This window comes from Giraffa tippelskirchi, chromosome 2, assembly GCF_054371585.1.
Source record: "Giraffa tippelskirchi isolate mGirTip1 chromosome 2, T2T-mGirTip1v1.2.pri, whole genome shotgun sequence".
Classification (NCBI taxonomy): domain Eukaryota; kingdom Metazoa; phylum Chordata; class Mammalia; order Artiodactyla; family Giraffidae; genus Giraffa; species Giraffa tippelskirchi.
In genome coordinates this window covers 230430685-230441459 of record NC_137276.1, presented here as the reverse complement: position 1 = coordinate 230441459, position 10775 = coordinate 230430685, and the positions used below count along the sequence as shown (strand labels likewise).

At 48.2% G+C, this 10775-nt stretch overlaps 1 protein-coding gene across 4 annotated transcripts in view; it reads left to right on the top strand.

The window, feature by feature from the left end:
* The first annotated feature begins 9094 nt into the window (after positions 1–9094).
* HLCS (holocarboxylase synthetase) overlaps positions 9095–10775 on the top strand; it is a 209208-nt gene continuing 207527 nt past the window's right edge. For 2 of the 4 annotated variants that reach the window (XM_081573086.1, XM_081573089.1), the window contains exon 1: positions 9095–9634. The gene's annotated coding sequence lies outside the window, so the exon portion shown is untranslated. The remainder of the gene's footprint in view (positions 9635–10775) is intronic. The other 2 variants (XM_081573087.1, XM_081573091.1) reach the window with 1 other exon arrangement.

Below are 10775 nucleotides of genomic sequence, written 5' to 3'. Positions count from 1 at the left end.
GGACTGTGAAGAAAGCTGAGTGCCAAAGAATTGATGCTTTTGAACTGTGGTGTTGGAGAAGACTCTTGAGAGTCCCTTGGACTGCAAGGAGATCCAACCGTCAATCCTAAAGGAAATCAGTCCTGGGTGTTCATTGGAAGGACTGATATTGAAGCTGAAACTCCAATCCTTTGGCCACTTGATGTGAAGAGCTGACTCACTCGAAAAGACCCTGATGCTGGGAAAGATTGAGGGCAGGAGGAGAAGGGGACGACAGAGGATGAGATGGTTGGATGGCATCACCGACTCAATGGACATGGGTTTCGGTGGACTCAGGCAGATGGTGATGGACAGGGAGGCCTGGCATGATGTGGTTCATGGGGTCTCAAAGAGTCAGACACGACTGAGCGATTGAACTGAACTGAACTGAAGAGAGGAACAAGGAGAGTATAAGGAGAAAAAGGAAGACAACCCTTAGGATCTATGGCCCCTGGAAATGCAGTGTTTCCCAAACCTTTGAAATAAAAATGAGTGCGTTTGCCCTGCTCACTGCCCATTCCCTGTGATGAAGAGTACGAGGCGTCTGTGAGATTGGGTGTCACCTTTTAAACTAAGAGTTTGCAACCTTCTCAGCGGTCTCCACTGGTCAGCTCACACAGGTGGGTCAGACTCTCCGGTCAATTCTTTGGCACTCAGCCTTCTTTATGGTCCAACTCTCAAAAACTGGAAGCACTATAAAGCTGCAGTTCTATTGTTGCTGTTGTTCAGTCACTCAGTCAGGGTTTGTGTAGACTTCGGGAGTTGATGATGGACAGGGAGGCATGGCGTGCTGCGGTTCACGTGGTCGCAAAGAGTCGGACACGACTGAGCGACTGAAATGAACTAATTTGTCTGACCGTATGAGGTCAAACTAGGATTATCATATTAGTAGAAGCGTGGTGACATTTCTTCCATCTAATGGCCTGGAGCATATCTTGTGGTTTTGTTTATGTTTTATAATTAAACAAGCCTACATTCCAATAGATTCTTGAGCGACCATTAACTTACAGTGGGTTCCCAAAGTTTCCTAGGTTTCCGTCTCTATCTTTAGGGAACGAACCCAGTTCTCCTGCATCGCAAGTGGATTCTTTACCAACTGACCTAGGAGGGAAGCCCAGTAGTTTGAACCTTCTTTAAATGCTATAATCCCTACTTTATTCAGATCTCCTGTTTTGCCTGATGTTCTTTCTTTATCCCAAGATTCCATCTAGATACCACATTACATTTAACAATTTCTTTAAGATCCTCTTGTCTGTGAAGTTTTCCAATTCTTCCAATGGCTGACCTTGACAGAATTTGTCTTACGTTTTTCTCATGATCTATTGGGTTTAAGGATTTGAGGTATAATAATAATAAAAATTTGGCCTTTGTCCCTAATTCCTGTCACTGATCTCCTAAAATCCTTGGAATTTCCCTCTGTGATAAGACCGTCTCTGTTATTCATAATGAGCCCCTTTCAAGCCTATCAAAGTTTATGCTAATGAGGTGATAATTGGCCAACTTCTAAATGGCTTAGGATGGGGGCTGGGGGTCAAGAGGAGCCAACCAAAGACGTCTGGCACTTTCTCCTGACCTGCTTCAAGAAACCTCTATAAAAACCCTTGGGAAGTACTGCCGGGAGGGCAACCCGGAGAGGGCTTGGACCGTCTGCGTCCCCCACCTCCTGCTTCTGAGCACCTCCCACCGGCAACAGTAAGTACAGCGCTTGGCTGCCTTTTGTGTTCTAGTAAATTATCAAACGGGTAGCTGGATGGTGGGAATCTGTGGGCCTGTTCGTCTGGCCGGGCTTCAGAAATGCCCCTCGCCTGGGTACCCGGATTCGCGGCTGGCGTCTGATATGGCTGGCAGAAAATCGAAGAACCGGTTGTCGATGTTAGCAAAGACCCCACGTATCCATATTCGGTGTGCGCCCGGGGTGAGACCAGAGGAGGCAAGCGGAGGGCCTCTAATTTTTGCTCAACATCTTGCGAGGAGGGTTTATAAGGCTGGATGGAGTAAGGGGTTGACGGACTGGAGGGCTGCGGGAAGGAGGGTTAAAGAGCTAAAAGGCCCACAGCGGGCAGGCGATGGGGAGAGACGTCTCCTGGAAGAGAAGCTTCCGCGGGTTTTTTTTGTTTTTTGTTTTGGTCTCTCCTGAGCCTGGTCTGCTGATTCGAAGAACGGACTCATTGGAAAAGACCCTGATGCTGGGGGAGATTGAAGGCGGGAGGAGAAGGGGACGACAGAGGATGAGATGGTTGGATGGCATCACCTACTCAATGGCCATGAGTTTGAGCAAGCTCCGGGAGTTGGTGATGGACAGGGAGGCCTGGCGTGCTGCAGTCCATGGGGTCGCAAAGAGTTGGACACGACTGAGCTGAACTGTACTGAGCGCGGTCCAGCTCCCGCGCCGCAGGCGCCCCGGGGCCCCGCGGAAGCCCCGGGGGTCCGCAAGCCCAGCCTGCGCGGCAGCCGCCTGGCCACGAGGGGGCGCAGCGCGCGGCGGCGGGTCACGCGGGCGGCCCTCGGGCGGAGAAGCCGGCCGGCCTGCCCCCTTAGAAGTATCCGGGGCGCCGCACCGGTCATGGCAGCGGTCGGGTGGGACAGGCTGGTCGCCGCCCCTCCGAGGGCCTCGTTCGTCTTTGGTCGGGGTCGCGGGGGCGCACCGGGGTTGAGCCGGCTGAGCCTCCTCAGCCAGCGAGAGGGGCGGAGTTTCCGCCAAGGCCGGGCAGGGGCCCCGCGTCCCTCGCGCGCCTCCCGCTGCGGACCCCCGGCTGGCGCGGCCCGCTCGTCAGTGCGCACGCGCGGCCCGAGGCGCCCGCACGCTGGCCCCGCCCCCTTCATCGCGGCGGGGGATCCTGGCTGGGGCCCAGGCTCGTGGGTTGGGGGCAGCAACGGAGCCCTGTCAGCAACTGAACCGGCCCAGCCGCAGCCAGCAAGCGGGGGCGAGTTCTGTAACCTGCGTGTGGGCAGAGGCTTTCTAATGACCCAAGATCCAGATGCAAGGAAAAAAAAACCGCATCGCAACTGTTCAGTTCAGACGCTCAGTCATGTCGACTCTTTGCGACCCCGTGGACTGCAGCACACCAGGCCTCCCTGTCCATCACCAACTCCCGAGTTTACTCAAACTCATGTCCATCGCGTCGGTGATGCCATCTAACCATCTCATCCTCTGTCGTCCCCTTCTCCTTCTGACTTCAATCTTTCCCAGCATCAGGGTCTTTTCAAATAAGTCAGTTCTTCGCATCAGGTGGCCAGAATATTGGAGTTTGAGCTTCAGCATCAGTCCTTGCAATGAATATTCAGGATTGATTTCTTTTAGGATGGACTGGTTGGATCTCCTTGCAGTCCAAGGGACTCTAAAGAGTTTTCTCCAACACCACATTTCAAAAGCATCAATTCTTCGGTGCTCAGCTTTCTTTATAGTCCAACTCTCACATCCATACATGACTACTGGAAAAACCATAGCTTTGACTAGACGGACCTTTGTTAATCCCTGGTAGAAGACGAGACTGGAACCCACTGTCATTTCATGGAAATGGAAGAATTGGGGATGGACAGGGAGGCCTGGCATGCTGCAGTCTATGGGGTCACAAAGAGTCGGGCACGACTGAGCTACTGAACTGACTGACTGACTGGCCTGGTGTCAGGACTTACTGAATCTCTTACGTTCTTTTGTTCCCTGTTGGAAAGATTTCAGCATGAGGCAAAGAGATGAAGAAAGTTAGTTTATTAGCATAGGACGCTTGTGTGAGCCCCAAGAACAAAGAGGGCTACATTTGTATAATCAAAGCAAAAGTTGCGGGGGAGGCTATGCATGGAGAGGGGGAAGGGTGTATGAACAATTTTTGTACTGTCTCAATTTTTCTGTGAACATAAAACTGCTCCCAAAAAGCTTTTAAAAAATAAAGGTAATGTTTGCAAAAAAAAAAAAAGTGGGGAGAAGACCATCTTTTCCCTCACTTTTGGGTAGATATCAAGGCTTACATCATTAGTTATTTGACCCTAGATGGTCTAACTGGTTGATTGTCATATGGTGGTGACATACACTAAAATGGGAACTTCCTGGTGACTCAAACAGCAAAGAATCTGCCTGCAATGCCGGAGACCCGGTTAGATCCTGGGTGGGGAAGATCCCCTGGAGAAGGTCATGGCAACTGACTCCAATATTCTTGCCTGAAAAATTCCATGGACAGAGGAGACTGGCAGGCTACAGCCCATGGGGTTGCAAAGCCAGACAGGACTGAGCGACTGACACTTCCACTTTCACTTTATACTAAAATATGATTCATCTCAGGTTTCAGCATAATGTCCCCTTTCACCAAGTTTCTTTGGCCTTGCACCTTTATTCCTGTCTTGGCTACACACATAAATGCTCTTCTTCAAGGACCACTAACTCCCTGACTTCATGTAACAAGATTTGGACTCCATATCTATTATCTTGTGTGTTAACTATTAAGACTTCTGGCTTGAGTGTGCCTGGCACTTGAACGTGCCAGGTCTTCCTTCAAGGCCGTATAGATTGAACCTGTGTCCTCTGCATTGCATGGCAGATGCTTAGACACTGGACCACCAGGAAAGTCCCATTTATCAAATCTTATATATAGTAGTGTGTATATGTGGAAGAGGAAATGGCAACCCACTCCAGTATTCTTGCCTGGAGAATCCCATGGAGAGAGGAGCCTGGCAGGCTACAGTCCATGGGGTCGTGAGAGTCAGACCGACTTAACGACTAAAGAGAGAGTGTGTATTTGTTAATCCCAAACTCCCAGTTTATCCCCCTTCCCCTTTGGTAACCTTAAGTTTGTTTTTTGTCTGTGTTGAACAAAACTCTTGACTATATGCTTTCTGTGTGTAAACAAGCAGACAAAATACAAAGAAAATTTGAACTTCACTTAGTTAGTTGCCTGTTCTGGCAATTCTGAAAGAATTTTCTGTGTATTTTGGGATTAATCAAATTAGGCCCTATCATGGCATTGTTGGGAGCGAGGAGTCTCACCACGGGAGAAAGTGGTACAAGTCTGGAGGAAGGACGGCCAGGGAGAGCTCTCTGGACTGGACTCCAATTCCCAGATCTGCCTGCTGAAAGAACCTTGGGACCAGGACCGCCCCAATGACCCTAAGCATTCCTAGTGTTCATATTTTGGTTCTAAATCCCACTTTCCAAAGTTCCTTGGAGAAGTAGCTCACTCAGTGAAAGTGAAAGTGTTAGTCAGTCAGTCATGTCTGACCCTTTGTGACTCCATGGACTGTAACCCGCCAGTCTCCAGTATAAAAAAATATATATTACCCAGTCTCAAAGGATCACTCCACAGATTATTTAATAATCACAAAGGGAAAAAGGGAAGCTTTATAGTGGGAAAATTTGGCAAATACCACCATAACCATGTGATCAAAATCAGCACCACAGAGAATGACATAAAAAAAAGTGCCAAAAATGCACACCTTGACTTGGATCACGGGGTATGTGTGTGTTAGTCACTCAGTCGTGTCCGACTCTTTGCGACCCCATGGTCTGTAGCCTGCCAGGCTCCTCTGTCCCTGGAATTCTCCAGGCAAGAATACTGGAGTGGGTTGCCATTTTCTTCTCCAGGGGATCTTTCCGACCCAGGGATCGAACCTGGTTCTCCTGCATTGAAGGCAGATGCTTGACCATCTGAGCTACTAGGGAAGCATCATGGGGTAACATCAGACGAACTAAAATTGAAGGACAGACTACAAAATAATGGGCCTGATTTTTTTTTTTTTTTGAAGAGTAATCACTAGAATTTATTTGAACACCTGGGAAAATATTTCCTTAAACTGTTTATAAGTGGGAAGAGATGCATGGTATCGGAAGCACACGAAGGAAAGGCTGGGGGGGAAGAAAGTTGGAAAGCAAAGGAACAAAAAGGCTAGGGAAGAAATACTGCATTGACTTGACCACAGACCAGAGTACCTTTCCTCTCACATACCCTTAATTCATTCATGAAACTTCCAGAGATATTTCCATTAGTTAAATGGGAAACCACCGTCAAAGAAACTTCCACAAAGTTGTGTCTGACTCTTGGGACTCTGGGGACTGTAGCCCCAGGCTCCTCCGTCCATGGGATTTTCCAGGCTAGAATACTGGAGTGGGTTGCCCTTTCCTTCTCCAGGGGCCTGACTTTTTTAAAAAAATGCTTACGTTGTGGGACTTCCCTGGTGGTCCAATGGTTAAGACTCCATGCTCCCGATGAGGGGGGCTTGGGTTTGATCCTTGGTCAGGGAACTAGATCCCACATACTGCAATTAAGACCTGGCTTAGTCCAAAAAATAAAGAGTCTAAGTCATGAAAGACAAAGATTAGGAAACTGTTCCAGAGTAAATAGGAATACAGAGACATGACAACTCCAGGAAAAGGTGTAACTTTGAAGTGGGAAAAATATTGCATAAAGGATGTTATTGGAACAATTGGCAAAATGTGAATATGGACTTGGTCGTAGATGTTAGCATTGGATCTATGTTAATTTTCTGAACTTGATCATTGCAGGGTGGTTACCTAAGAGAGCCTTCTGTTCTTAAGAAATAATCCCTAAAGTATTTGTGGGTGAAAAGTCAAGCTTTCTGCAACTTAATTTCAAATGGTTCAGGGAAGAAAAAAAAGTCTCTGTTTTGCTTTGTACCACTGAGTTGGATATGCCACAATTTACACTATATGTTCCCTATTGTTGAACATTAAATTTTCCAATTTAAAAAATCACTCTTACAAACAAACGATGCTATCAACATCTTTACCAATAGGAATTCTTTCTCTTGTCACCATTTTTAGTATAAATGCCCAGAATTAGGAATACCAAATCAGAGTGCCAGTGTTTTTATAGCCTTTAAGAAGAGAGTAGTAATTCAAGATGCTAAGAGTGGTTGATTTAAATAGAAGGTTGTAAGTAACCATGGGAGGTGAGAGCACAGAGCTACAAATAGCAGGAGATTTTAAAAGCAGCCGGTCATGCAAAGTACTCTCCCAATACTGGAAAACCCCGCACTATGGCAGGGGGGTTGCTAACCTAAAACGGCTGCCGTAAGCATAGCCTGGGGAGTTTTCCAGCAGACTTCTTCAGTTAGCAACCTCTCTGCCCTTGTCCTAGGACTCATGGGTCTAATCCAAACCACCATGACCTAAATCTAGACTTTGGACAATAAAGGATTTGTGCCTCGGAGGATTCTTCTGACTAAGAACCACAATGTGATGCTTTGTGTTCAAGAACCTCATGACTCTCCAAGATAGCTATGAACATTAGTAGAAATCTAAAATAAAAAAGAGTATTTGGCCTAAAAGACACTGAGTTGAAATAAAAACTGCTAGTAATGGGAGTGTAAATTGCTATAACTACTTTGGAAAACAGCTTAGTGTTATGTTTTAACACTGAACATTAACTTGATCCAGTAATTCCTATCCTAGGTGTGTTCCCAGAGAAATACTTGACCATGGGCTCTGGAGAGACAAGTAAGGGAATGTTCAGAGCAGCATTACTTGTCAGAGGTCGGAGCAAGTGAACTGGAAAAAACTCAGTGTCCATCAACAGGACAATGGCTAAGCAATCTATGGTAGAACAGAACATTATATAGCAGTGAAAATGAATAAAATCCAGCTATGCAAAACTATGGGGCTTCCCAGGTGGCCCAGTGGGTAAAGAATCTTTCGGCAATGCAGGAGACACAGGAGACAAGGGTTCGATCCCTGGGTTGGGAAGATCCCCTGGAGAAGGAAACGGCAACCCACTCCAGTATTCTTGCCTGGAGAATCCCATAGATGGAGGAGCCTGGCGGGCTACATACCCCAGGGTCGCAAAGAGTTGGACACACTGAGCGATTTCACTCACTAAACAAACAAACAAACAAAACAACCCATAATGATGTATCACCTCACACCTGTCAGAAAGGCTGTCATAAAAAAACAAGTATTAGCGAGTAAATATTAGTGAGGATGTGGAGAAAACCTGTGTACAGGAAGCGACTTAAGCGTGCACATCCTACAGTAGTCCCTGGGAGCTCCCTGGCTCTCCAGTGGTTAGGACTCTGGTCTCACTGCCGAGGCCCTGTGTCAATCACTGGGGGGGAACTAGGATCCCAAGCGCCTTGATTGGCGTGGCAAAAAAAAAAACCCTCAAACAACAGAGGAATGGCGAAACAGATCATGGATACTCAAACATGGACTATTTTGTAGCAGTCAAAATGTATCAGCTGTGATGGAGATCTCAGCTTGAGGTTTTCTCTGACCTGGAGTTTATTCCTTGGACCATCCCTAAGCACTTCCCTGGAGGTCAGATACAACTGCTTTCCCCTTTGTGGGTATCTAATTGATACCAGGTATCAGTCCGCTTCCCCCACACCCCCCTATAATGAATTCCCTATTTCCCCAAAGAGGAGGAAACCTCCAGTCCTTGTTTGAAACTGCTGTGTTTGAAGGGTTCAGAAGGGTTCAGATGTCAGACTTAAGACTCCTTCATCCCTAAGGTGACGTAAAGAACCCACCTGCCAATGCAGGAACTGCAAGAGAGGTGGGTTCGATCACTAGGTCTGGAAGATCCTCTGGAGAAGGAAATGGCAGCCCACTCTAGTATTCTTGCCTGGAGAATCCCATGGACAGAGAAGCCTGGTGGGCTACAGTCCATAGTGTCACAAAGAGCCGGACACAACTGAAGAGACCTACCAGGCAGGCACCATACCCTAGGGTAGCAATGGAAAGCTCCCGTTGCTCTTAGTAAAGGAAGACTTAATTAATAATCCAGTTGTCAGTTGTACTGAAAGGAGGAGTAAGGCAGGGGAGGAAAAGAAATCCACTAAGTAAAGAAGTTCAGCTCCTTACTGTCCACCTCCTTCAGCCAACATCCTATCAAGGGGACCCCAATGCGGCTCCTCTCCTCTCTCCTTCATTCGGCAAAAGCTTCTGCCACCTTCGCTGTGAGCTGGGAACACAGATCCGGGTCCCTGCCCCATGGCTTCCACACGTCTCCAGGGGAGGCAGACACCCTGGACCCGCAAGGGCAAGGTGGGTGAGCAGAGTTGCAGGGCAGCAGGAAGGCCGCCTGTGCCACCCCCAGAGGTGACATAGTGACATTGAGAGTGCAAGTCGCTCAGTCGTGTCCGACTCTGCAATTCCATAGGCTGTTCATGGAACGCTGCAGGCCAGAATACTGCAGTGGTAGCCTTTCCCTTTTCCAGGGGATCTTCCTGACCCAGGAATCGAATCCAGGTCTCCTGCATTGCAGGCGGATTCTTTACCAGCTGAAGCCCAGTGACATTGAAGGCCTGAGCTAATGTTTCAGGGTTTCTGGTAGGAGGATGCTGGAGTGGGCCAGGCGGTGATCGAAGCCAAAAGGAGGACGGAGGAGGGCAGCGGGAACGGTGCTCCGGAGCGGCCAGAAGCCCCGGCCAGTGTGGTCAGCGAGAACTGGAGCATCGGGCAGGATTTGCGGTTGTGCTGAGCAGTGGGGCCCCCACCAAGGGGGATCTCCACCCGGCCTTTCCCACGGCCTGCTTCCCACGCCCCCACAGCCACCTGCTCTGTCCTTGGGGGGACGCCTCCCCGGCCCCCCCGCCCACCTCGGTTGCACTGGCCGCGGGGTCCCAGGGTTTGGCCACAGGCTCCTGCTACCGGGGGCTCCCTCTTAACCAGGTAAAGGGCTGCTGGGGAGCCGGTGTGGGTTCGTGAGGAAGGGCTCGGATTTCCTACCTTTGATCTTGTTGTTTGATCCCCTCTAGAGAGACTTATTTATAGAAACGAGTCTTTCCATCGCGGCCAGCTCTCCGGCTTTTGCTGTTTTCAAGATGCCTGATGGGTGGCTGAGCGCAGGCCGCTTTCCAGGCTGCAGTCTTGCTCCCCACGCGCTGCGTCTCGGCGGCATCCTCCGCCCTTGGCTTCTCCAGGAGATGGCTCTTTTCTCCGTTCAGGGCCCTGTGGTTCCTGAGATGCTTCTTGCTTTTCTGCACTCTGAATTTCTCTTTTTCTTCCCCCACCAGATTTACTGTTATTTTCTTACAGACTTTTAGCTCTGGGGACGAAGAAGCAGGGTTTGCATAGAGGCCTTTTAAAAATCCAAGCTTGATTGCAAAGCAAGGGAGTTTAACAAGCGGACATGGCATCCTTGCCTCTGAGGAGCCTGGATAGTGGTATCTCTATGGGAACCAAATTCAGTGAAAACCGGAAGCGAAGTCCAGGCTGGGGATGTAAGGGGCTGTATGACAGCTCCTGGTTTCCCCAGCCACTCTTTCCATGGAACTTCCCTTTCAGATTCATGAAATTTCCAGTAGCAATGGTTTATAATAGGTATATGACTTTTGCCCCTCCCTTTTAAGCAGTGTTTGGCTTTCTCTAATCACTAAGTTGCAGTTCCCAGGGGAAAATGTTCAGGTTGGCTGAGAGAAAAGAGAAAATTATGATGTGATTCATCGGCCCATTTTTGTGGCACTTTCAGCTATGAGGAGAGGACCTGACTGTCCTGGGTGTTACTGCAGTGTCTGCCATTTCAGGCTGAGTCTGCTTTGTTTTTTTTGTGGGGATGATCCATGAAACTTATGATTGGTACAAGTATGACTCTTGAATTTTCACATAATTGCAGTGTTACATGATATGCAGTGATATGCATAACTGGATATGCATAATCAAGATATGTCTTGGTTTTATGATCTTTATACATTCTATACACTTGGAGATTCTTTTTTTTTAGTAACATTTTTTGATGTGGACCATTTTAAAGTCTTTATTGAATTTGGTACAATACTGCTTCTGTTTTATGTTCTGATTTTTTTTGGCCTTG